The sequence below is a fragment of the Elephas maximus genome, chromosome 6, assembly GCF_024166365.1.
Source record: "Elephas maximus indicus isolate mEleMax1 chromosome 6, mEleMax1 primary haplotype, whole genome shotgun sequence".
NCBI classification, from domain to species: domain Eukaryota; kingdom Metazoa; phylum Chordata; class Mammalia; order Proboscidea; family Elephantidae; genus Elephas; species Elephas maximus.
Window position 1 is genome coordinate 54,724,588 of NC_064824.1, and position 27,510 is coordinate 54,752,097.

The window sequence follows — 27,510 nt, forward strand, 5'->3', positions numbered from 1 at the left end:
TAACAGGCAAACCAAAGTGTACTCTTGGATGAATGACGGAGCTGGCAAGAAGGTAACAGGGGAACCAAAGTGGCACATAGATGTTTCCAGTTGGTCCCAACATGAGCATATGGGTTAATAAGGACACCATCACAAAGTACTCAGGATCACAGAGTTTGGCACATAGATACTTTTTGTGTGTATGTGGTGGTTGTGGGGGGCATGAGCAGGTAGTTTTGAGAGAACTGGTTTCAGGGGAAGGGCAGAGGAGGCAACAAGAAGGAAGAATTAAAACAAAAAGAGAAGTTTTGTATAGCATAGAAAGCCAAATGCAATTTTCAAAATCATTTTGAAGGTCAATAGTAGAATTTAAAAGAGTTGGAAAGTCTTTGAACTAAAATGGAATGTGAGTGCATTAGAAGTCAAGGTGAATTAAGCTCAAGCAGAGCTTGCCAAATGTAAATAGTAAAATCTTCTGAGTTAACAATTCTTTAGGAGGTGGTGCCAACTCAGAAATTTTTAATACCCTATCATAGCATGACTCACAATTGGAACTGGATTAAACTTAAGTAGATTGATGTCTCCAAAACCATATAAATATATAAATTAAAAACTGCAGTGCTACAGGGGCCGGGGGGTAGCATAACTGTACATAAATGTTTAAGAAAAAAAAGGAGTGGTAGTGACTTTGGCAACTAAAGAATACATCAATTATAAATGCTTCTGTGTACTGAGGATAGATAGATACATGGATGGATGGATGGATGGATGGATGGATGGATGGATGGATGGATGGATGGATGGATGGATGGATGGATGGATGGATGGATGGATGGATGGATGGATGGATGGATGGATGGATGGATGGATGGATGGATGGATGGATGGATGGATGGATGGATGGATGGATGGATGGATGGATGGATGGATGGATGGATGGATGGATGGATGGATGGATGGATGGATGGATATATAGATAGACACATGTTGTCATTAGTTGCCATCGAGCCACTCCTGACTCATAGTGACCCTATGTACAAGACAATGAAACACTGCCCCATCCTGCACCATCCTCCTGATCGTTGTTATACTTGATTGATATTAAAAACATGTCCAGGCTACAAGTCATGTGACTGAAGTCAACACTATTAACTGAGGAAAGGAGTCTACCTGTATCCTAAGAATTTTAAAAAGTTAGGTAAGTAGTTTTAATATTTGAAAATGCTAAATAGAAATTATACACTTGCATTATATAAGAAAACATAGACCAACTGATACATTATGTTTTATAGATGGGAGCTAAAATTGTATCATTTTAGTGTGTTATACTAAACTTAAATTGATGTAAATTATAGAAATCTTGGCTGTAATCTTAACAGAAGCAGATCTTCAGGCCTTTCTCCCATGGTACATGTTAGTGGTTACCTCTGGAGAAGGAGTTGTGGGAGAAGATCGGGGGGGAGGGTGAAGGAGAACTTGCAAAGTTTATTCTATGTATGGTTTGAATCTTATGCAATAAGTATGCATTCATGTATCATTAGGTCAACTTTAAAAATACCAATTATTTGCAGATATTTTTGAAAGCCAATCATATTTTGTATATAATCATATCATGAATTCATAGGTCTTTCATACTTCTGTTTATGCTTATTGATGAGGATCATTGGTATATCAATTGAATGTTCAGTGTTTATTGGCAGGCTAAAATTTATGTTGCTTAATTTTTTTTTTCTCTCCTTAGAAGTAATCCCTTCATATTTCCTTGTCATTTTCTTCTACTAAAATAAAATTCAGAAGCCCTGGTGGCATAGTGGTTAAAAGCTACAGCTGCTAACCAAAAGGTCGGCAGTTCAAATCCAGCAGGCACTCTTTGGAAACCCTATGGGACAGTTCTGCTCTGTCCTATAGGTTTGCTATGAGTCGGAATCAACTTGACTCAATGGCAACGGGTTTTTTAAAATAAAATTCCTCTTCAAAAAAGGTCTGCTGACCCCTGAAGTTTTCATAAAACCAAGCAATAGTTTAGCTTAACTTGAAAAGAATATCTACCTTGAGCATTGTGCTCTTTTAAGGTCTATCTATAGGGGATCAAATTGACAACAGCAACTGGAAAGATTGGATAGAAATCTTAGGGGGCAATGAATTTATGTTAATGGTGGAGGAACATTTGAAAAAGGAAAGTGAGAATGGTTGCACAATTCAAAGAATGTAATCAATGTCACTGAATTGTACATGTAAAAATGGTTGAATTCGTGTATGTTCTGCTGTGTATACTCTCAACAATTACAAAAATAAATCATAAAAAATAAAGGTCTGCTGAAGTCTCCAAAAAACAGTGTAGTGAAAGAAGGTAGTACAATCGCAGGCCACTAATTTTTATGGAGGTAAAGTGCCTTCACTTGTTCTATTTGAAATCCACTGTTGTTCTCTACTGCCTGATCTGCTTTCTCATTAGTCATGTATTACCCCTGCCCTCCCCGCCACCATGACATACACACAGTTTCATTTCAAAATCCAAGCTTTTATCAAAATTCAAGGTAAACGTTCTTCCTCTTCCCTTAGCTAACACATCACCCTCAGTGCTCAGTTCATCTAACCCTTACCCAAAGGGTGTGGACTGTGTAACCCCGCAGAATTGGGAAGGGCTTGAGGGCTTAACAAGGTAACTTCTTAGAAAGCAAGAAACTTGTTTGGGAACTTGAATTTTGTGAAATGCTTGGAACAACAAAACACCCACATGAAATCTAGGTGATTTCCCCTTGGTCTTTGAATAAAATCCGAATTCCTGAAACTGGCCTTCAACGTTCTCCATGTTCTAGTAGATCCTATGACCTTACAGCATACCACACTCTAGTCACGCTGGTCTTTCTTCTGTCCCTCCAACAAGGAGCATTTCCTCTTCATGGCTTTTGCACCCACTCTTCCCTCTGCCCCCAACACTGCCCCTCCCCCACTACCCCTACCGTCTTCATTTGTCTCGTTTTCTTTCTCTCTCCATGCAAATCCCAGTTCAAACATGACCTACTATGCAAGCCCTGACTGCCTTAGACAAGTAGCCACTCTCTCTCTCTGTTCTATTGCCTGGTTTCATTTTCTTCATAACACTGAACTACAGTTCAAATTATTCTGTTTATTTATTTGCTTGTTTATTTTCTGACACTCCCGGGAGAACATAGACTTCATCTGAATCTTTAGCACCTGGACCAAGTAAACACTAAATGAATGAGCTGAACACTAACCAGATGTAGGTGGAGGAAAAAGAAAAAGACTTAATGCTAATAAATTTGTAGGAAAAAAAAATTTGGTAATTTACTCCAAGGAAGGAAACCTGACAGTAATTATACAGAGGATGTTGGTGTGTGTGATTTTGATAGCATTACATCAAAATAACAGTTTTCTGACAATGTCTGCCATCCTTCTAACTACATCTCCAATTACAAGAGGTACCATGGGTGATAAATGGCCAACTAAAGCCAATACTTAATATTTTGTGGAGGAGGGAGGTGGTGAATAAGGAAGAGGAGAAGAACAGTACAGAAAGAAGCTGGAAATAAAGAATGGTTCCACTATAATCTGTATTCTTTACATGCCCTTGCCAAATTATTTAACCTCTCTGAGCTTCTGTTATCTCCTTGGTAAATGCAGACAATCCCATTCAGAATTGTTATGAAAATTAAATAAAATAATATAGGCAAATCTTCCTGTCCAGGGTAAGTGCAGGTTAAATGGCAGCTATTTTTTTTTTTTATTATTATTATGGTGCCAATGTCCTTGTCACTCACTAAACTGTGATGCCTTGACATAAGATGTTCAGAGCAAAGGGCCATAGTTCTCTGTATTTCCAGAGGCTAAAACAACACCCTAACCTACATGAGGTACTCAATGTATTTGCTCATGATTTAAAAAAAAAAAAAAAAAACCACAGGAATCTCATTTTTAACGTATTTTCACTTCATTTCAAAGTAACTTAACTTTGCTTCTCACTACATCTTTGTGGACATTTTATAATAAATGGGTGGAGGCAAAGGAGGCATTGCTATTCATTGTTTTCTCTTCTTTCCTGAATATGTATTAGGTCAACTCTCTATTACACATTATTAGGTCAAATGAAACTGTAAAACATGTAATAATCAGAAGGAGTCTCTCTAATTTTGTTGACTCAACTCCATGACTCCCTCAAATTAATTATCATACACTAGAAAAATATGTATCTTGATTCATGGGCCAAGGGAATAGCAGAGCACACAATGGAAGAGCAACAAATGCCCTGTTCTCTTGTGGATTAGGCTATTGAGGACAAACTTAGCATGTTCATCTTTTCAGACTCACCCCATGAACGCCAGTCTGAGAGAGCCTTGGTTCATGGTGAGTGAAGGAAAATGCTCTATCTAAGAACTACCTCATTCTCTCCTCCTGAATCCAAGCATGTCTTAATCTAACCTCTGGTACAACACTTTAAAAGTGTGACATCATATTTAGTCGTGACCCTGGCTGGAGGTTTGTCAAGGGTAGCAGGGCAGTGAGTAGTTCTGGAGAAATGATTTCGCTGGTCAAAGGTCATAAAATGCTAGAAGGCACTGAAATGGCTCTTTCCCCATTTCTGCTTGACCCTAAATATATGGTTAATGAATTCAGACTAATGCGTAGAAAGATAATAAAATTGAAAAGTAATTGTTTCGGTCAGTGTGTTGTTGTCAGTTGCCGTTAATTCCAACTCATGGAAACCCCATGTGTGCAGAGTAGGACTGCTCCATAGAGTTTTCAAGGCCATGACCTTTTGGAAGTGGATCACCAGGCCTGTATCCTCAGGCACTTCTGGATGGGTTCAAACAGCCAACCTTTCAGCTAGTAGTTGAGTGCTTAGCCATTTGCACCAAGCAGAGACTCCATAAGCAATGTTTTAAAAGTGTTTCATCTCTTACAAAGCACAAGAATGGTGTTGTTTTTATCATTCTTTTTCAGATAAGGAGGATACTGAAGCTAACCTGTTTGCCTAAGGTCACACAGCTCATACCTAGATCAGTCAGACTTAGAATCCTCATCATTTCACTGCCAACAAGGTTAATACTCTGCAGTATTGCCTCCTCATAATTAATATTAATATTCTGCAGGAATATTAAAATGAACTAAATATGATCCTTGCTCTGAAAGAAATCAGAGTTTAGTGAGGGAAGACAGGGACAAAAAAAGTGAACTCTCAGTAGAATAACAATGAAAACAGTGATTCTGACATATATTGTGGATTTACTAAAGGGGAACATAGTATTTCCTCTACTGTTGTTCAGCTCATACCCTCACCCCCAAGACATTTATAATCTACATAAATTAACCTAGCAAGTATATAAAATAATATAAGAAAGAATGCCAATTATTGGCTACTAGCCATTCTTCCTTATATTTAGAGATATTTAAAGCAATATTAAAAGTGCAGTGTACCACCAGCTCCAAGAACAGATGACTACTCAACACCTCCTTGGCCTGGATATTGACTCAAAACACAATGGAAGGTTTGTGAGATAACAAGTATTAAATTAAAATTTATTTTAGGTGTATGACATAAAACAGTGCTGAATTCACAAAACAGTGACACCTTCTTTCTAGCCATTCTATTTTACTGTGGAGACTCTATTTTACTAATAAACTGAGGAGCAAAAAGGCTGTGAAACGAATGATTAAACCTACGATAGTTGGACAGCTGTCCTAGTTCCCATGTCAGAAGTCTAGGGAAATTGCTATGAAGGGTGGATGCTGAGTTTCTGAAGGCCGCCAGTTAGGACTGCTCTGTCCTCACCAATTGAAAAGCACAGAAGCTACTGATTCCCTAGAGACTAGGTGACTGGGAAAACACCTGACTTTGTGGTCCTGCCAGTGTCAGTCAGCGAATAACCATTTCTCCTATCTGGTAAGGTTACTATCTTCTACTTGTATTAGCTGACGACAAGTTGGCCCCCTTACTCATGGTGACCCCATGTGTTACAGAGTAAAACTGCCCCATTGGGTTTTCTTATCTGTAATCTTTATAAAAGCAAATCACCAGGCTTTTTCTTTCATGGAGATGTTGGGTGGGTTTGAACTGCCAACCTTTTGGTTAGCAGCCAATCGCAAATTGCTTGTGCCACCCAGGCTCCTATCTTCAACTTAGGAACATTGATTTTTCCACTGTTGAGCAAACTCATCAATTACCATATGAGTAACCGGCTGTCTTCAGAAACTCAGCATCCACCCTTCATAGCAATTTCCCTAGACTTCGGACTTGGGAAAAGGCCAGCTGTCCAATTGTTGTAGGTTTAATCATTCATTTCACAGCCTTTTTGCTCCTCAGTTTATTAGTAAAATAGAATGGCTAGAAAGAACGTGTCACTGTTTTCTGAATTCAGCACTGTCTTATGTCATACACCGAATATAAATTTTAATTTAATACTTGTTATCTCACAAACCTTCCATTGTGTTTTGAGTCAATATCCAGGCCAAGGAGGTGTTGAGTAGTCATCTGTTCTTGGAGCTGGTGGTACACTGCACTTTTAATATTGCTTTAAATATCTCTAAATATAAGGAAGAATGGCTAGTAGCCAATAATTGGCATTCTTTCTTTCATTATGGTTTATTATATACTTGCCAGGTTAATATATAACACCAGAGAAAGCAAGAGGGCCAAGTAGAATAGAGTAGCAATTGCTTAGTCTCCAGAAGATCTTGTTTTCTCCCCTAGCTCTACCACCCACCAGCTATAGGGCTTTGGCTAAGTCCTTACCGGTTTAGAGTAGGTTTTCCCATACAACCAATGCAGGGAGAAACGACACATCATTACGAGGATCAAAAGAAGTAACATAGGAAATGAGAAAGATCTCGGAGCATGAAAGTTCTCATGAAAAGTTAGGGGTTTTAAAATTTCCCTTGAGGATGCTAGAATTTGACAGACAAGTAACACATCCCTGGTCCTGTATTGCTGAAGACCTTTATGGTCTAACTGGTGGCAAAGTGGTTAAGTGCTACGGCTGCTAACCAAAGGGTTGGCATTTCAAATCTGCCAGGCGCTCCTTGGAAACTCTATGAGGCAGCTCTACTCTGTCCTATAGGGTTGCTATGAGTGAGTATGAGTTGGAATTCTATTACACACTGTTAAATAGTGATATAGTGTTCCAAATCCTGAGAACTCTGTCACTTCAGCTACAGAATAAACTTCAGACTCCTTCACGTAGTATGCAACACCTTCCTTGATCTGTGTCCAGCATCTTTTCCCAACTGTATTCCTCTGTGCGCGCTCCCTTATGTGTGAATTGCTTATGAAAGGAGTAAGGCATGCTGACTCAACTTGAGCTCTGCAATTCATGGGGAAGTTACCTAACTGATCTTCTTTAATGTCCTCAGCTATAAAATGGGACTGATAATACCACCTATCACCAAGTAAAACACAGCAGTACCCAAGCACATAGTCATTGCTCGATGAATGCTTCTTAAACAACCATTACTATTATTACCCATAGCCTGCACTCCAACTACCCTAGACTACTGTGTTCTCTGAACATAAATGGTTCTTTCCAACTTCTTATCTTTGTTCACAACACATTCATCTGGATTTACCTACTCCACTTCTACCTACAAAAATCCAACCCATTCTCCAAAGCCCAATTAAAATGCCACATCTTTTATGGCCTTGCTTGATTATCCCCAACCAGATATGAGTATTTCCTCCTTAGAACAGCCAAAGGATGTGTCGGGGACCTCTCTTATGATTAATTGTACTTTGCCTTGTTAAAATTATGTATACCTGTCTTTTCTTCCCTAATAAGTTGTGAGATCCATCTTGGCCACCTCCATGCCCAGGGCAGACTTTGTATCACATTCATCTTTATATCCCTCCAGCACCTACAAGAGTGACTCTCTTATACGAGTGGTTCGGAAAGCATTTGATGAATACATGCATAATGTCCTCAAAGCCTTAACAGTTGTTTTATTTTCCCAGTCATTCTTTACTTTGGGCAATGTAAGTGATGAATAACATCTACTATGTTTTTTAATATTTAAATGTAACTTATGTTTACTGGGTTGTTTGACTTCATTGCAATGAGTATGAAATACTTTTGTAGTTTGAGTGGAAAGCCCAATGCAGTAATAGTACACATTTTATACTTTATTTCTTTGATGATAAAATGCCATCAATTGCAACATGCACCACTGATTTACTAACTGCTTTTGAAGATAAACTTCCATGTTAAATGCACCCATAAATATAAGAAGCAGCCCAGCTTCAGAAACACAAAGTGTGGAGAACACGTGTATCAGAATTGAAGAAGGGCAGTTTGGGCTGTTGTCTCCCAGCACAGCCCCACCCGTGCCCCAAGAGGTACACACATTAAAATATGGAAACAATGAGACTCTTCTGGCTACTCATGAAGAGCAGAAGACAGTCTCCCATCTCAGTGGTTTCAAACTCTTTTTTCTATTTGATTGGACCTCATGTTTGTTTCTTCAGTTCTGCTCTGGAATGTCTGATGTCTGTCTCCTTTATCCAGGGCCACCTCCACCTTTCTGGTTCAGACTCAGACACTCAGTCCTCGACATTTACAACATGGTATCCCGCAGCTGGTCTCCCTACCTACAGTTGCCCCAACCTGACTGTATACTTTAATCTGTAACACTCCCATGTCAACTGAATTAAATTAAACTTCTTAGCCTTGCATTCAAAATCTTCCACTATCTAATTCTTACCTAAATTTCCATTCTTAACTTTTAATTTAAATACATTCACTAACTGCTCCAAGATGTAACAGCCTTCCTCCTGACAATACACCTAGTATTGTCTTACCTCTGTATCTGTATAAACTATTATATCTCTTAAAACATCTTCACCGTTTCTATTAATTGAAATTCCACCCACTGTTAAGAGCTGAACCCAAATGCCACCTCCTCTGTGAAGTGTTCCCTGATGACAGCAGTTGGTATGTCTCATTACTGCTACTGAACTCCTGTAATATATATTATCTGTGACAGTCAAAGCACTTGATAAATCACCATCTATTACTGTTTGTTTGTTTGTTGTATGACCATTCTTCTATTATTAGGACAGGAACCTCTTTTATATATATTAGTGCCCCTCATACATGTAAACAATGTCTTGGTTTAGAAAAAATTAGATAACAACATATGTCAAATAAATATGATTTTTGCAGCAGATAATTTGGTTGATTGAATGTCACATGAAGGTTTAGGAGGTGACGTGGAGGGGCTCAGAGCAAATAAAAATGACTGAAATGAAGATTATTTCAAGCTATGTCACATGCTGATTCAATGAGACACGCATAAGCTTAGTAGAGGAATGCTGGAAGTATTTAGGGAAACACTAGGAGATAAAATAGCCATTGTCCCTTACCAATTCCTCTTGTTTAGACCAAGTAAAACAAGTAAAAAATGGAAATGATAAAAATGTCTAATACCCCTGGGATTAGGAAGGGGAAAAACTAGAATATATGCAATCAAATAATATACCTGCTTTTTAGCTTAGCAGTGTCAGAAAACGATGTCATTACCTACCTTACCAGTAAAAGGGAAGGAAGCATTTAATATCCTTCCTGCTGCTGGTACAACTTCAGCCAATAACCTCTGTAACACAGAGAATTTCATCACCACCCTTCTCCATAACACTGGAGAAGATTAAAAAGGAAGTATATGTAGGAGATGCATCTGGAGAGAGACAGGAATTACTGCTCAGGACTGATTGAAATTCTTACTAAGACCTCAGAGAAGTACTCTGATCATGGCTAAGCAACGAAAGAAGACATAACTGTTTACCAGAGCACGTCTGGAGTGAGGAACAAAGACAGCAAATATATCACTGGCTTTTAGCCACAAGCTAAGAAACTGAATGAGGGGAAAGCCAGATTGTATCGATCTGTCGGTCGTATCTATCATACAAGATCCAACTCCATAATCAGTGTGCAGGACAATACTTTCACTCACTGGAAAGCAGATTGTTAATATTCTCCAGTCTTTCTCACGCTGCTGTATCACGTCTCCCCAAATTATAACTCTTTTAAGGGCAAAGTAGGTGGTACCATATATTTTGCCTCGCTTATCACACCTGGCAAAAAATCTGGCTACAGTACACACAAATGCGTAACCTAATAGAAGCTAATCCCTTCCGCCTTCACTTTGGAAAACAGGCTCTTGGTTTTACCCCCAGCGTGAATGATTGCAAGATGGGGTTGTTTTTTTGTTTGTTTTTTGTTATTGTTTTTGCCAGACTGTTGACTCCCACCTTTCCTTGGTCTACAGAATTTCAGCTTCCAACCTGGCTTTTACAGCACATTAAAAAAAAAAAAAAACGCTTTTGGAATATCCTTTCTAAAAGGCAGAATAACATGAGAAATGCTGTTCACTTCAATTAACTTTGTTTCTCAATGACTACTAACCGATAAAGTTGTTATACCTTTGGAAATTTTCAAAGAGTAACATTTACTAAAGAGTTCACAGGTACATATCATTACAGAATTTTCACTCTCCATTTTGTCCCTCACTTGCTGTTTGCTGTTCTTGGCTTAATGGTTTAGCTTTTGGAACGTGGTTCATTTTCCAAAGCAACTAGGAAACCAAAACCACCTAACTTAGCGAACCCACCAGAAGAAATTGTGCTGGTGTGGAAAGCTGGGAGTACTTAGGGACACACTAGCAGGTAGAACAGCTTTTGTCATTTTTCAAGTGAACCACCTTGGTTTAGTCTAAACTTCCCTTTTTCTCCACTTTTGAAATGCGATTTCCCTTAGGGCAGGAATCATGTTATAGGATCTTTGAACTGCATGGGACTTTGAAGATTATCTAGTCCTTGCTCAGCAAACCCCGAAGCTCCCTGTCATCTCCAGTTAGTGGTACTTATTATTCACGTGTTTCCATGTGCTCCTGAAGGACTCGGGTAATACAATTCTCTATAATACAGTACTAGCAGTCTGTTAGCTTCATTTAGTTTTATAATTACCTCTTTTTTTCCTGTTCTTTTTTTGCTTTGTTTTGCCTTTTTTTTTTTTTTTTTTTTTTGTGTGCAAGAAGTCTAGCAAGGTTTGCAAAGAAACACACCAGACTGACATGTAAGCCAGGTTTGAAAAAAGTAGGGCAGACTGAGAGGAAACCAGTGAACTTCCCACAAGAAAGTGCACTTGTATTAATTTTTGTATTTTCATTTTTTTCTTTTCTTTTTTTATAATTTTTATTGTTCTTTAAGTGAAAGTTTACAAATCAAGTCAGTCTCTCACATAAAAACTTATATATACCTTGCTACATACTCTCAATTACTCTCCCCCCAGTGAGACAGCCTGCTCCCTCCTTCCAGTCTCTCTTTTTGTGTCCATTTTGCCAGCTTCTAACCCCCTCTATACTCCCATCTCCCCTCCAGGCAGGAGATGCCAACATAGTCTTAAGTGTCCATCTGATCCAAGTAGCTCACTTCTCACCAGCATCCCTCTCCAACCCATTGTCCAGTCCAAACCATGTCCGACGAGTTGGCTTCGGGAATGGTTCCTGTCCTGGGCCAACAGAAGGTCTGGGGGGGTCATGACCACCGGGGTCCTTCTAGTCTCAGTCAGACCGTTAAGTGTGGTCTTTTTTATGAGAATTTGGGGTCTGCATCCCATTGTTCTGTTCCCTCAGGGGTTCTCTGTTGTGTTCTCTGTCAGGGCAGTCATTGCTTGTGGCCCTTTTTTTTTTTCTTTTTTGAGGTTTGGTGCTTAAATATTGCTAAGAATAAGAAAGACACAATGGGCTTTGCAAAGGGAAGGAAAAAAAGACAGGCATTTAACTAAAATGCCAGCTTTATAGATTGAACACAACTCCCCAAACTCTATGAGTGTTTCATCCCTAGCTTTTAAAATTCTGTTTTGTTTTGTTTCTTAAGGAGCCTAACTCCATACACAGCACATTTTCTCTTGTCATGTACTCCTGGTAGGTGAAAAGTCATCATAAACTTTGAACTGGGGAACCTTAAAAGTCACCCAGTATAATGCCCTCATTTTATTGATAGAGGCAATTTGACACAAAGAGGTGAAGCGACTTGACTGGAGACACACATGTCATTGGGCACAGCTCTGGGATCAAGCACAGGCCTTCCACTTTCCAGTCCAATGCTCTTCCTGCCAAACCACCCTGGCTTCTACTAGAAGATCATTATATGAGAACCCACTTGGCCTTCTCCTCACCTTTCCTCATAAATCCAGCCTTCCAAAATTTCAATCATTTGTATGCTCTTTCAATTAATCTTTAAGATTTTGACATGGCATAAAATAACAGGTACCTTTTTAATAAAATATAAAGCAATCAGTTCATATGTTCACAATGGTATCAAAAGCTGAAGCTCTCTAGCCTTACCATTTTTCTATTCTTTATAGTAAAAATAATTCTTTACTGCTTTTTTCTGATTTAAAATCAAATTCTCATACATATTTCTGCTTTTGCTCTTTTCCTACTCCTTTGCGTGTGCTACATACAGATCAGATTGCTAAAATTTCTGAAGCCTGATGTGGGAAATGTTTCGTACCCAGTTCCCTTGCCTACTGCCTGTCATCTGTCCGTCAATTCAAAAATGAATATGTAGGAATGTACTCACAGGCTTGGCAGTGATTTTTTTTTTTTTTTTAACAGACTCTGGTAGATTTTACAACATTTTACCAAATTGCTAGAAACCTATTCTGACCAAAAAAGAAAAAAACTCAATACTAAAACATAATTACAGGAAAGCAAAAATAAAATAAATGAATAAATAGGCTTCATTCCCCAGGTACCTGGAAAAGATCTGAAAGGAAAAACACTAAATGAAATACTGATTTTCTTTTTGCCTGATTTTTGTTTGTTTGTTATATTAGATAAATCTAAGACACTATCTTGCTATTGGCTATTTGGTATTATGGATGGAATTGTGTCACCCAAAAATACGTGTTGTAAATTCCTTATACCTGTGGGTATAATCCCATTTAGGAATAAGATTTTTTGCATTGTGTTTAATGAAGCCGTATCAGTGTAGGGTGTGTCTTAAGCCAATTGCTTTTGAGGTATAAAAAAGGGCAGATTAGGCAGAGACAAGCAATTATGATAGATGCCAAGAAGTGCCAGGAAATGCCAAGAAGAACCTTACAGCTGAAAAGGATTTTCTCTGAGAGTAGACAGAGAGGGTCTTGGCCTACAGCCAGTGCCTTGGATTTGTACTTCTAGCCCCCAAAGCTGTGAGAAAATCAATTTCTATTTGTTATAACCACCAACTTATGGTTTTTTTGTTGCAGCAGCACTAAGAAACTAAGACATTTGGGTTGGGTGCAACGATAACGAAGGAGATAGAATATAGGTTCAGTCAAGGCACCTGGACTTTCATTAGAAAATAAAATAATCGTATCAAAGCAATACAGATTCACTGTACTAAATGTACATGGTGAATTAGCATGTCCTTTGTTCATGACAAACCAGTTGTCGTCAAGTCAATTCCGATTCATGGCGTCCCTATGTGTTTCAGATGCATACAGCACGTTCTCTTTTGCAGAGGTTAAGAGGAAAACTAAAGCAATTTCCTTTTCGCCCTTTTTTTTTTTTTGAGTTGTTGTTTGGTGCTGTCGAGTTGACTCCAACTCATGACAACAGAACAAAATGTTGCCTAGAGTTTTCAATTATTTAATTATCCCTAGGGTTTTCAATTATTTAAAGGAGATGACTAACCTGGCTCTCCTCAGATATCCAAACAAGAAAAAGGCCCTGGTTGTATCTATATGACTACTTTAGGTTGAACTTTTCTGGAGGGGAAGACCATTCAACTTTGGCATAGGTTGTCAAGAGAGTTTGTGAAGTGTCTTTTTCTGAAGCTATTCAAAATTAGGTAAGACATCTGGGGTAGAGGGTTGGATGAAATCCAGTTACTGCACATAAAAACTGATTAGTGTCGTCAAGCACCCTTCTAGCCCTAACAAGTCAACCACAGGATCAAGGATGTGGAAAAAAGAAAATATGTCCTATCTGTCAGTTTCTCATACTATGGTGGCTTGCATGTTGCTATGATGCTGGAAGCTATGCCACTGGTATTGCAAACACCAGCAGGGTCACCCACAGTGGACAGGTTTCAACGGCGTTTCCAGACTAAGACAGACTTGGAAGAAAGGCCTAGGGATCCGCATCTGAAAATTAGCCAATGAAAACTCTATGGATCACAACAGAATATTATCCAACGTAGTTCTAGAAGATGAGCCCCTTAGGTCAGAAAGAAGGCACTCGCACTAACACAGTCATTTCAACAATGGGCTCAGGCATACCAATGATCGTGAAAATGTCTCAGGACTAGGCAGCATTTCTTTCTGTTGTCCTGAGTTGGAGTCAACTCAACAGCAACTCAAAAAAAAAAAGGAAATTGCTTTAGTTTTCCTCTTAGCCTTTGCAAAAGAGAACATGCTGTATGCATCTATAAGAATTAGAAGACACCATCAAACATCATCAATTTGTGGGGCCACAGTTCCTGCCAGAGTAACCCAGTTGTCTTTGACTCACTTTTAATCAGGGTGGATGTGGCGAGAATAGCTGATGTTGCTTAACAACAATTTAGACTTGGTGTTAAATATAGAAAATTTACAAAAAGATTCTTATCTACAGAGGAGTGGAAAACGTTGTTATACAGTGATGAAAGAGTCAGAGAGAGGAAGGTGGGAAACGTCCTGTTGCCCCTTCCTGCCACTGATTTCATCTGTGCACAAAGCTCCCACTGGTTTCAAAGGAGGATCAGTACCCAGATGAAATCGCTAAGTGTGTAATGGGGCCTGAAAAGCAAGCTCATTATGAGTAACATCACCAAAAGAAAAAGTATATGTTGCCTAAAGGTGCTGATGGAAAAATGACAGAATATTCAAAACTGAAAACAGGATAACTAAAATATTGTTACAAGGTGCAAAGAGAATCATTTCTGAACAGTGTAACTTTTTTAATAAAGAGAATAAAAACTTTGAACAACAAGTCACAAGAAAGAGCTTTTCTTGAAAAATGTCAGTTTTATGGGGGAGAAACAACCCAGAAAAGGAGGGTGGGGGTGGTTGTGCAACTCAAAGAATGTTATTAATGTCACTGAATTGTAGAAACCGTTGAATTGGTATTTATTTTGCTACATATATTCTGAACAATTACAACAACAATAAAACATATATATATCATTTTTATGAGTTTAATATGCAATTTTCAGGCTACTTTTTAGGCTAGCTTATATATTAGTTGGTTTTTATTAGTGTAGTTGAAGACAGAAATAAATATTGGTGAACTTAGTTTTCATGAGCATACAACAAGATAGAACTCACCTCCAAAAAGAGAGTAAAACAATAAAAGCTGAAGATGAATATACCAAAAATATCTAAAGCTTCTCACATCAGGGTATTGGGTAAACACAACCGTTGACTTTAGTATTTATTCGAGGTTTGTGTCTATAAGATTTGTTCGAGCTGGTAAACTCTGATACATGAGAGCAGCCGCCATTAATCCAAATTTTGAAGAAAATATTGTCCTGTGACATGATTATATCTTCTAAGCATCCTTTATTAAGCCACATTTTGGGTTTTTTTTTACTTAGAAAATAAAATTACTATAATCAGAGACGAATCATGCATTTGACCACATTTGCTTTACACACTTTATATACAGAAAACTTGTATTTACGGATGGCACACTGAAGGCGCTCACTCGTCTATGCCAAGAAATTTGGAAAAGATCCATATTTATGCCTAGTCTAAAGAAAGGTGATCCAACAGAATGTGGAAATTATCAAACAGTATCATTAATATTGCAGGCAAGTAAAATTTTGCTGAAGATCATTCAAAAGCAACAGGGAACTGCCAGAAATTCAAGATGGATTCTGGAGAGGACTTGGAACCAGGGATATCATTGCTGATGTCAGATGGATTCTGGCTGAAAGCAGAGAATACAAGAAAGATGTCTACCTGTGTTTTATTGACTATGCTAAGGCATTCAACTGTGCGAATCATAACAAATTATGGATAACATTGTGAAGAATGGGAATTCCATAACACTTAATTGTCCTCATGACATAGATCAAGAGGCAGTCCTTCAAACAGAACAAGGGCATACTGTGTGGTTTAAAGTCAGAAAATGTGTGTGTCAGGTTTGTATCCTTTCACCATACTTATTTAATCTGTATGTTGAGTAAATAATCTGAGAAGCCAGGCTGTATGAAGAAGAACGTAGCATCAGCATTGGAGGAAAATGCATTAACAACTTGTAACGTGCAGATCACACAACCTGCTTACTGAAAGTGAAAGAGGACTTGAAGCACTTACTGATGAAGAGCAAAGATTACAGCCTTCAGTATGGATTGCACCTCAACATAAAGAAAACAAAAATCCTCACAACTGGACCAATAAGCAACATCATGATAAATGGAGAAAAGATTGAAGTTGCCAAATATTTCATTTACTTGGATCTACAATCAACACCCATGGAAGCAACAGTCAGGAAATCAAATGAGAAGGCAGGAAGGCACGGGAACTGGTTGAATGGACTCAAGAAACCTGGGGTGGAAAGGGGGAGTTTTCTGTCACATTATAGGGATTGCAACTAATGTCACATAACAATATGTGCATAGATTTTTGTATGAGAAATTACCTTGAACTGTAAACTTTCACCTAAGGCACAATAACAAAAAAAAGAAAGAAAGAAAAGAAATCAAGCAACCCATTGCATTGGCCATATCTCCTGCAAAAGACCTCTTTAAAGCAAAGATGTCACCTTGAAGACAAAGGTGTGCCTGACCCAAGCCATGGTGTTTTTAATCGCCTTATATGTATGTGAAAGTCAGACAATGAATAAGGAAGACTGAAGAAGAATTGATGTCTTTGAATTATGGTGTTGGTGAAAAATGTTGAACATACCATGGTCTGCTGAAAGAACAAACAAATCCATCTTGGAAGAAATGGAGCCAGAGTGCTGCTTAGAAGCAAGGATATCGAGAATGTCTCACATACGTCAGAAATGTTGTCAGGAGGGATCAGTCCCTAGAGAAGGACATCATGCCTGGTAAAGTAGAGGGTCAATGAAAAAGAGGAAGACCCTCAATGAGATGAATTGACACAGTGGCTGTAACAATGAATTCAGGCATAACAATGATCATGAGGATGGTGCAGGACCGGGCCATGTTTCGTTCTGTTGTATGTATTGCTATGAGTTGGACCCGAATTGACAGCACTAACAACAACACCAACATGGTCTGAACTAAATTTTTTCCCAGAAAGAATCTGAGAAAATTTAATTCAAACAATAACTTTTAGCAAAAGCCTATTACCTATCTATGCTGGGAGAAAGTGATGCTGAGGTTAAAAAAACCCATTGCCGTCAGGTCGATTCCAACTCATACTGACCCTATAGGACAGACTAGAACTGCCCCATAGGGTTTCCAAGGAATGCCTGGTGGATTCGAACTGCCAGCCTTCTTGGTTTGCAGCCGTAGTTCTTAACCACTATACCACCAGGGTTTCCAATGCTGAGGTTAGTGAGGCCTCATCTTTACCCTGTATGAGGCTTAAAAAAAAAAGCTGCCATCAAGTTAATCCCAATTCATGGCAACCCCACGTGTGTCAGAGTAGAGCTGTGCTCCACAGGATTTCCAATGGCTGTGATCTTTCAGAAGTATATCACCAGGCTTTTCTTCTGAAGCACCCTGGGTGGTTTTGAGCTGCCAACTTTTTGATTAGTAGGCAAGCACTTATTGTTTGTACCACCAGGGACTTCTGCATGAGCCTACAGTCTAGTAAAAGAGATTAATATGTCCACCTGTATAGTGAGCAAGACAGAAGATGTGATGTATTTCAAGAGGATCGAAAGAGAGATGAATTTCTTCTTGGGATGGGGGCAAGGTTACTCTGAATGAGTAAGACAAGCTTAGAGAAACAGAATTTCAACAGTTAGAGACGGCAGCCGAGGAAGAACCAGCATTTCACATGTGAATGAAAGTATAACAAGAGTCATCAGGAGGGGAAAATACAGAGAATTAATCAGAGGTCAGTAATGAGGCCAGCATGCCAAAACTGTGGGCTGCTTAGTAAAAGGAAACTACTAAGCACCAAATTGAAGCTGCATAGGGGAGGGTCCTTGTCTACTATGCTAATCACTTTGAACTTGATGCAACAAAGGGAAATTACCAAGTTTTTGAGCAGAGGCTTAAATTGGCCAAATGGGAATTGACTTGACAATGGATTACAAAATAATCCACTGAAGAGAGATTTTCTCCTCTTGAGAAATTATCTCACTAGAGAAAGCTGATGACCAGCTCAACTAATGCTATAATCTTAGAAATAAGCAATGAAGTCTTGAACTAGAGCAGTGTCAGTGAGGGAGAAAAGGAGAGGTTAGAAACAAAAAGCATTGCTAGAGGGAAAAGCAACAGGATTTAGTGACTCTTAGGTTGAAGGAATAATGAGACAGAAACTCAAGTACTTGTAACCAGCCTGGGGAACAGAGTGGATGATGATACCAAGAACATCGATGGCAAGGAACCTAAAGAGTTTGCTCTGTTGTCTAATTCTAATTTCACTGTTACTACTGTAGTCAAGCTCCCGCAAACAGTGATTAACCTCTGATTTCCAAAAATTAAATCACAAATGCCTTCCCACACTGAGAAATCTTATCTCGTCTATTTCCACACTAGAAACCATTTGCAATGGAAGGTTAATAAACATCAATATTCTGCATCTTTCCAAAAATAATAATTCCAAAACTCATACCAATACACTCCTTGAACCTGATTAGATAATGAGTCTTAGTTATCCAGTGCTGCTATAACAGAAATACCACAATTGGGTAGCTTTAACAAAGAGAAACTTATTTTCTCAACATTTAGGAGGCTAGATGTCTGAATTCACAGTGCTGGCTCTAGGGGAAGGCTTTCTCTCTCTGTCAGCTCTGGAGGAAGGTCCTAGTTTCTTCTGAGCTTCTGCTTCTGAGCATTCTTCATGTGGTGTGGCATCTTTCTTCTTCCATCTCTCCTCTGCTAACTTGTTTAATCTCTTTTATATCTCAAAAGAGATTGACTCAAGATACACGCTACACTAATCCTGCCTCATTAACATAACAAAAACCCTTTGCCAGAAGAGGTTATAACCGCAGGCATAGAGGTTAGAATTTACAACACATATTTCAGGGGGACAGAACTCAATCCATAACAATGGCTTTTCACCTTGTATTCACATTTCTTTAATGCATAGCTGTATCTCTTTGTCTGGTCAGGAGGTGTATTCTTAAATATCAAGCCCCAGCTGGTGTTACAGACCTCGTCTCAATCCCAGAGGGCCAACATAGTAATTATCAGTCGTTCAGGCCCTTCTCTCATACATGTGTATAATGTTTATTCCTATCAAGTCTAAGAACAAATAAGACCCAGCCTTCATACTTGGCCTTCGTGTATGTACCCAGAGTTTCACCTTCGTGCTAATTTAACACCTACCAAGCACGCAAGGCTATTGAGCAATTCAGGTAATCTTCACTGGAAACAGGTAAGGCTTGAAGCGTTGACCAGGGTTCCTAGAATCTGAGCAGTTTCATTCTATCTGCTCACATGAAGCCCCCTTCTGAATTAATTCTAACCCAACAATTCACATTCATGGACATGAATTGAGCACCTACTGTATATAAAGTTGTGAGATAAGTGTCTGGGCATGAGCCTGAGATGAAAAGATACCTGTGGTGCATTGTATTTTCCAAAGATGTCCTTACTCATTCTTTTGTGGTTATGAGAGGGGTGAGGGAGGGAGGGTGGGAGAGGGGAATTTACTAATTAGATAGTAGATAAGAACTGCTTTAGGTGAAGGAAGGACAACACTCAATATAGGGGAGGTCAGCATAGCTGAACTAAACCAAAAGCAAGGAAGTTTCCTAAATAAACTGAATGCTTCGAAGGTCAGCGAAGCAGGGGCAAGGGTTTGGGGACCATGGTTTCAGGGGACATCTAAGTCAATTGGCAAAATAAAATCTATTACGAAAAAATTCTGCATCCCACTTTGAGGAGTGGCGTCTGGGGTCTTCAATGCTAGCAAGCAGCCATGTAAGATGCATCAATGAGCCTCAACCCACCTGGATCAAAGGAGAATGAAGAACACCAAGGACACAAGGTAATTATGAGCCCAAGAGATAGAAAGGGCTACATGAACCAGAGACTGCATCATACTGAGACCAGAAGAACTAGATGGTGCCCGGCCACAACCGAGGACTGCCCTGACAGGGAACACAAGAGAGAACCCCCTGAGGGAGCAGGAGGGCGGTGGGATGCAGATCCCAAATTCATGTAAAAAGACCAGACTTAATGGTTTGACTGAGACTAGAAGGATCCCGATGGTCATGGTCCCCAAACCTTCTGTTGGCCCAGGACAGGAACCATTCCTGAAGCCAACTTGTCAGACATGGATTGGACGGGACAATGGTTTGGAGAGAGATGCCGATGAGGAGTGAGCTACTTGCATCAGGTGGACACTTGAGACTATGTTGGCATCTCCTGTCTGTGGGGGAGATGAGAAGGTAGGGGGGTTAGAAGCTGGCACAATGGTCACGAAAAGAGAGACTGGAAGGAGGGAGTGGGTTGTCTCATTGGGGGAGACTAATTGGGAGTATATAGTAAGGTGTATATAAGTTTTTATGTGAGAGACTGACTTGATTTGCAAACTTTCACTTAAAGCACAATAAAAATTATTAAAAAGAAAAAAAAAAGATGGCCTTACTAATACATCTTACCCCACACACTTTTTTTACAATGTGATTTTTGAGAGGTGGCGTCTACATTCCTTCCCCTTGAATATAGATAAGCCTGTGACTATGGCAAAAATGATACTATGTGACTCCCAAGGCTAAGTTATAAAAGGCAATACAGTTTCTTCCCCGTTTTGTTGGAATACTTGCCCTTGGAGCCCAGCTCCCATGCTATGAGGAAGCCAAGCAGCCACATGGAAAAGCCATGTTTCAGTGTTCAAGTCACAGTCTCAGCTGTGAGTCTAGATGAGCGTCAGCATCAACTGCCAGATGTATGAGTGACTGAGCCTTCAGACAACCAGCCCACAGACTTTGATCCACCCCAGATGATGCTGAGTGGAGCAAAGATGAACCATCCCCACTGAGCTCTGCCCAAATTGCATACTTGTGAGCAAAATAAATGTTGTCATTAACTTAAGCCACTAATTCTTGGGGTTGCTTATTACTCAACAATACATAACCAGAACAATATCCATACAATGCTCTCAGAGCACTTATAGTCAATTCAGGAAAACAAGCATGCTCACAAATGATTATATGTCAAGGTATAACACAGGTGCCTTAGGAGAACAAAATCAAAAGTGGTTGTGTGTGTAAATTCTGGTTTATGAATAGGAAATTTCTAAATAATTTTTTTTTTTTAATTTATAATAGTTAACTACTAGCCAAAAGGTTAGCAGTTGGAACTCATCCACGATGCCTCAGAAGACAAGCCTGGTGATCTGCTACCAAAAGGTCACAGCCTTGAAAACCCTACGGAGCAGCTCTAGGCTGCACATACAGGGTCACCATGAAATGAAATCAACTCAACAGCAACTGAAAACAACAACCATCTGTGGAGTAGTCCTGGAGTATGAGAAGGGGGCTTATTTTTGTTTATATACTTCTCTGCATGTTTTAACCCTTGCGTTATGCATGTACTTACTTTTATAGCTCCAAAATCAGCTTAAATTTTCATAATAATAATAAAACAGTTTAAATAAATACAGAGACTGAAGCAAATGCTGCAGATCCTCCAGGAGGACAGTACTGTAGCTGAGCTATTGGGAATAGCTGCATTTTATCTTTCTCTGACTCAGTTTTCACATCTGTATAAAAATGATACCAACCTCATAGGGTTATTGAAAAAATTAAAGTATTAGTAAAAATATCTAAGAAACCTGGAGCTGTTAAGCATTAGCATGACATGTAGACACAGGGTCCCAAATGGTAGAATCAGACTGTTGATTAAGGTGATAAGACATTCTCCTCCTTTGATCAAAGGGGATAAAAAAGGAACCAGCATTCATATGTGTAATTGCAAGGGGAAGGTATATGACGTCTTTGATAACAATGTGGTAACTTCTGCAAATGCCATGTTCACTTAAAAACCTTTTCCAAAATGTTAGAAGACCAGTAAATTCAAACCTTCCATCCCACTTCCCCATTCTGCTTCCCCTTCTTCACAGTTCTCATCGGGTGTGGTAAGTTACTTGCGTATTACAAATGACTACCATTCATAGGAGGCCAAAGAGATTCATGTTTATAACAGCTTTGCATCTGTGTTTAGCTTCTCCCTGTATTTTAAGAAACTGAATATTGTGTCAATTATGTCAAAAGGGAGCGGATCTTTTCATTAGTTTTCCTAAGTAGTCTCTCTATTCAAGGGTAGGATGGGCCACCTAAAAGATCAAGTGGGGAAAGTCATCTTCTTCCCCAATGTGTCCCATATTCTAAAAAAGTTTCTGAACATATCAGCTAGTTCTAGAGGTATGAAGCGTTGAATTAATCTAAGGAAAATGGAGAAGGTGGGGTTAGTGATTAGATTACATGATGTGACAGAATAACCATAGTATTTTCACAATTGATAGTGAGTTATCTCAACCTAAATTCTGTAGATTTCAGGGTAATGGCATCATCGTTCTGCTTGCAAAGTCAAATGAGTAATGAGCAGTTCCTCTCTGACTCAGGGACTTCTGTTATTGTTTCCTGTTTGTTCTGACTTACCCAAGTATCTTAGAAACATGAAATATTACTTCAGCTCCTTAAGGGAGGCTGGGCTTGACTTTTTCCCATATGAACCAACTGCTTCACTCCATGCAAATTTTTGGCATTTAAGGAAAAAGTTTACTTCTCCTTTTTCCTTTCTTTAACTTAGAGCTGATACCACCTAATCAAAATGCCAAAGAATTCTCTATACCACAATGAATTAAAAAAAAAAAAGTAAAAGCTTGCCAAAAAGTAGAGAAATCATGCTAAGTGTGGTCAAGAGGCAGCTTGTTCAATTCTACCAATTTGCCCACTTTAAATCTCTCTTGATATAAACTGAGGTGAGATTAAATAAGCCAAGAGATTTACTAAAAAACAAACAGATTCTCGCTGATGCCATCACTGTGTAGCAAATATGAAGTGTATGGGACTGTGTCACGAATGCGAAGGGTGTACTATACAAATTATATATTCGAAATTCGCAGTGATACATTGGATTGAATTGTGAAAAGGCATGAAGTGCCCATAATTAGCTCTATATGAAGTTCTCATAGGGAGAAAAAATTACCTACAATGGATTTTGTGACAGCATTTAGCTGGGACTCCTGAAAGTGTTTCAAGTCACCACAAAAAATTATACACAGGATTTACGTGGTAAAACATAGGAGGTCCCAGGCTGTCTTCCAGACCATTTCCCTCCTCCCCCTCCTGCCTATGGCAACATCTAGAAAAGGAAAACTGCCTCTTCAGATAACAGTGAGCCACTGATTCTTTTTTATACCTTCTAAGTTCTCTTTCATCACAAGCCATTAGCACAGAGGCTACTTACTTCAACAAGGTTACTGAGGATGGCATCACTTCAAAACAGCTTAGAAATACAGCCTCACTACCTCGTGTTTATTGCTGTGAGTTGCCTTCAGTTCTGACTCCTTGCAGCCTCATGTGTCCAGAGTAGAACTGTTCCCTGGGGTTTTCAAGGCTGTGACCTTTCAAATGCAGATTGCCAGGCCTGTCTTCTCAGGGGCCTCTAAGTAGGTTAGAACTACCAACCATTTGGCTAGTAGTTAAGTGCTTAACCATTTACACCATCCAGGGACACAAATAACATGCCCTGCACTCTTAGCCTCCCAGGCCATATCTCCTTCTCTACCACTGCAAATGCCTCTTCAATGATCTGATCAGAGCCATATGACACCTGCTTTAACTTCATCCCCTCTAGGTAAGGAATTTCTACACTTTCTTACCAATTTTCCCAAGATTGTGGGGAAGGATAGGGAGGGGAGGTGCTGGGTGTTTATGTGTGGGCACATGCATGCACACAGGTGCACAAACACACACACTCTTGCCTACTATGCATAGTAAATATTCAAACTTTTTTTAATGAGTTCTAACCTGTATTCAGAATCCAAACAAATGGAAAAGGAGAACTAGCAACTCTAATATTATGGCAAAGAGGGAAACAATAAGCAAAAAATATTTTTTTAAGTTTTTTTTTTTCTGAATAATAAAACTTCTAGAGCATGCTAAAAGGTCAGTATATTTCCAGAGCTACAGAGTTAATAATGTTGATCTAATAATTGAAGCACCATTTTCCCCAAGAGGAATAGTTTCATCTACAGTATTTCAGACCTCTTTTACCAAGACTTCATAGCTCTAAGCCCATAACAATCAACACCGAGAAGTTACTACAAACAAAAACAAAAGACAAAAATAAATCAAAACAGAAAACCAGTACCTAGTGACACTTTTGCCCTAGGATGCAGCATTCAGGCCTCCTCACTGCCTGCTGATCTGGAGTCTGACGGACTACAATTTTCCTCCAACGTAGCCCACTTGCCTTCATGAAGTCCCCTTGCTTGCCTTGAAACCTTGATAGCTGTCAAAACCACCAGGCCCATTCTAGCATACGGCCTGCAATGGTGGGATTCTCTATATATTCACTAAATGAATTCATAACTGATAGTGTTAGAAGCAATGGTGGCAGAGTTTACACCAGAGGTTAATGGCAGCAGGACTTCCAAGAGGGAATAGAGGGGCTGTGTACATGGAATAAAGCCCCAGGCTGATGCGGTTCTACACCTCTAAATAAACAGTAACTATGTGTTTGAGCCTTCCTATGGAGTCCCTGGAAACCCTGATGGCGTAGTGGTCAAGTGCTATGGCTGCTAACCTACTTGGCGCTCCTTGGAAACTCTATGGGACAGTTCTACTCTGCCCTATAGGGTCCCTATGAGTTAGAATCGACTCAGTGGCAACGGGTTTGGTTTTTTCATTTATAGGCTTTCTGGGTGGCGCAAATTGTTCATGTGCTTGGCTGTTAAATGGACAGTTGGAAATTTGAGCCCACCCGGAAGCACCTGGTGATCTACTTCCAAAAAATCAGCCATTGAAAACCCTGTAGAGCCCCATGGGTCTCAAATGAATGAGCGTCAACTCAACAGCAATGGTCTTTGGTTTTATGGACATTAAACAGTTTTAAATCACAATTTTTTTTAAACTCTCGTTTTGACTTGTATACTTGCAAAACAACAGCCAAAATTATAACTCTACTACCAGCAGGTACATATCCATGGAGAGAAGAACTGGCCCAAGTGACTAGATGTTCCTGTAAATAGGCACAGCATCATTTGTGTTTGAAAAACTGGGACTTGGGGCTCAGTATTTGGTGGCAGCCAAAGCTCCCTTCAGAAAGAAAGCGAAGATGAGAGATGAAAGAAGGTGAGAGGGGAGGAGTGTGAATTCATATGCATCGTTTCCTTGGCTCAGGAGAGCAAACCGTGCAATAATGCATATGCCATAATGATTAATGCCCTGGAACTTGGGTGACAACACACTTTAAAGATCCAACAACCAGCATCTCGTATCCTGGGCTGATATAGAAACCAATGGAGTCTCACTGAGACTGAGGGGAAAGAAAATGCTACTCTCTATAATGACAATCTCAAGGAAAAATATTATTTTTACAATGGTTTTATATACATTTTGTTTCTATTCAAGTTTTATATGCATAAATAATTATGTTCATGTTTTAACTAAAATATGTTCTTATCTCTCAAAAAGAAATATAAGAAAACTGAGCATTCTTTTCTAGCAGGCATACGTAAGTGATCACTCACTGTTGGAATTTAGTATCCAGTGGTGGCAGGTAGACTTGTGCAAGGGAGGCCAGGATTGAGACCCTAGAGTAATTTGAAGAGACAGGTAGAAACTGGAAGTGTAAACTTGAGTGTGTTGGCCAGGGATCCAATATACTGAAAGCAGGCACGTAAGGCCTGCCTCCGGAAGGGTTTGCTTAGCACCAAGGAGTCCATCCAGGTAAGAGCTAAAGATGAGAAAACATAAATTCTCCTAGCCATGAAGTACAGCCTACATGTAAGAGGTAAATACATCCAACTTTCTGGGCATAAAAGTGTTTGCAGATAATTGCTATACTTTCAAACTCCTCTAAGACATTTTAGAAAGTCTAGTGGAAGGGAAGGTGGGAAAAAGTTAGAAATTTCCATGTATTTAGATACATATAGTAAAAGCAACAGCTAAACAGACAAATTACATCTACTTTCACTGCCTTTTTATTTTTCCCCAGTTTATAATATAGCATGAATCTGAAAGTTCACAGGTTTAAACAGAAAAAAAGAAAATGTTAGAGATTGAATTCTAAACCTCATTGCTTTGAAAATATCTTAGAACAATTTAAAGGTAAATTTTAAAGTTATGTGACACCTGTAAAAATGTAAATTTGGTCAGAGAACTGGTTTGTTTTAGAAAAACAGTGGCTTTTATCAAAATATCCCAAGACATTGGTTGACTGCTCTTACCAACAGTGGTAAGAGAAGCACAGGTATTTCCTTGTAGTTGTTCTATGTACTCCAAAGCTAGGCAGGAGCAAGCTAAGAGCATTCATTGTTTCAATATTTTTATTGCCTTAGGCTCCATCCCAACTCGGCCACCCCCTCAGAAAAAAAAAAAATTGAGTTGAGGTCATATCCATCTGCTTTCACTAGTTCTAATGCTCTGCCCTTTTTCTTTGTCCCTGTAATTTCCCTTGGGTTTCTTTCTTTTTATAATTAAAAATCAGTTTCTTCTGCATTATTATATGTCTACTTATTGCAGGTAGCTTGTAAAATAAAAAGGTTAATGAAGTAAGATTACGTACATACCACTATCACTGCCACCATCAACAACCGTCGTAGAAGTTCTAGTCTTTTTTTATTACTACTTTTTAGCTAGATGGGACAATTATGCATAATTATATATCCTCTCTTGTTACACTTAAAACACTATGTAATAATCACTTTCTTTTGTCACTAAGAACTCTTCACAACACAATTTTAGTTGTGCTCTGAATGAAAGCCCATCCTATAGCTATACTGTAATTTTCCAATTATTAACAACTAATTCAATCTTTATAAACATGAAGTTGTTTCTAATATTTTAGTATTAAAAATAATGATGTGATGAAAATGCAAACATAAATCTTTGCCCACATAACTATTTTCTCAGGATAAGTCATTAGGTATAAAAAATATTGGTTTGAAATATATGGCTGTTTTTAAGACTCTTGATGGATATTGCTAAGTTATTGGCAAAAATGTTGCATACAAAAATGTCCACCTTGTAGAACTTCTGACAACCTTGATTGTTACAATTTAAAAATCTTTGCTGTAATGTGCTAGGTGAAAAATGCTATTTTTTTTTCCCTAATTCGAAATTTACCTTTCTTGGATTACAAAAGATATAAGTAATTGCTGCCCATTTCTGTTTTCTCTTTTGTGATTTTTCTCACATGTATGTATGAAAATTACAATTTCTTACATGTGT

At 38.9% G+C, this 27,510-nt stretch overlaps 1 protein-coding gene across 3 annotated transcripts in view; it reads right to left on the reverse strand.

The window, feature by feature from the left end:
• CYTIP (cytohesin 1 interacting protein) overlaps positions 1-27,510 on the reverse strand; it is a 75,629-nt gene that overhangs the window by 36,694 nt on the left and 11,425 nt on the right. The window lies entirely within an intron of this gene.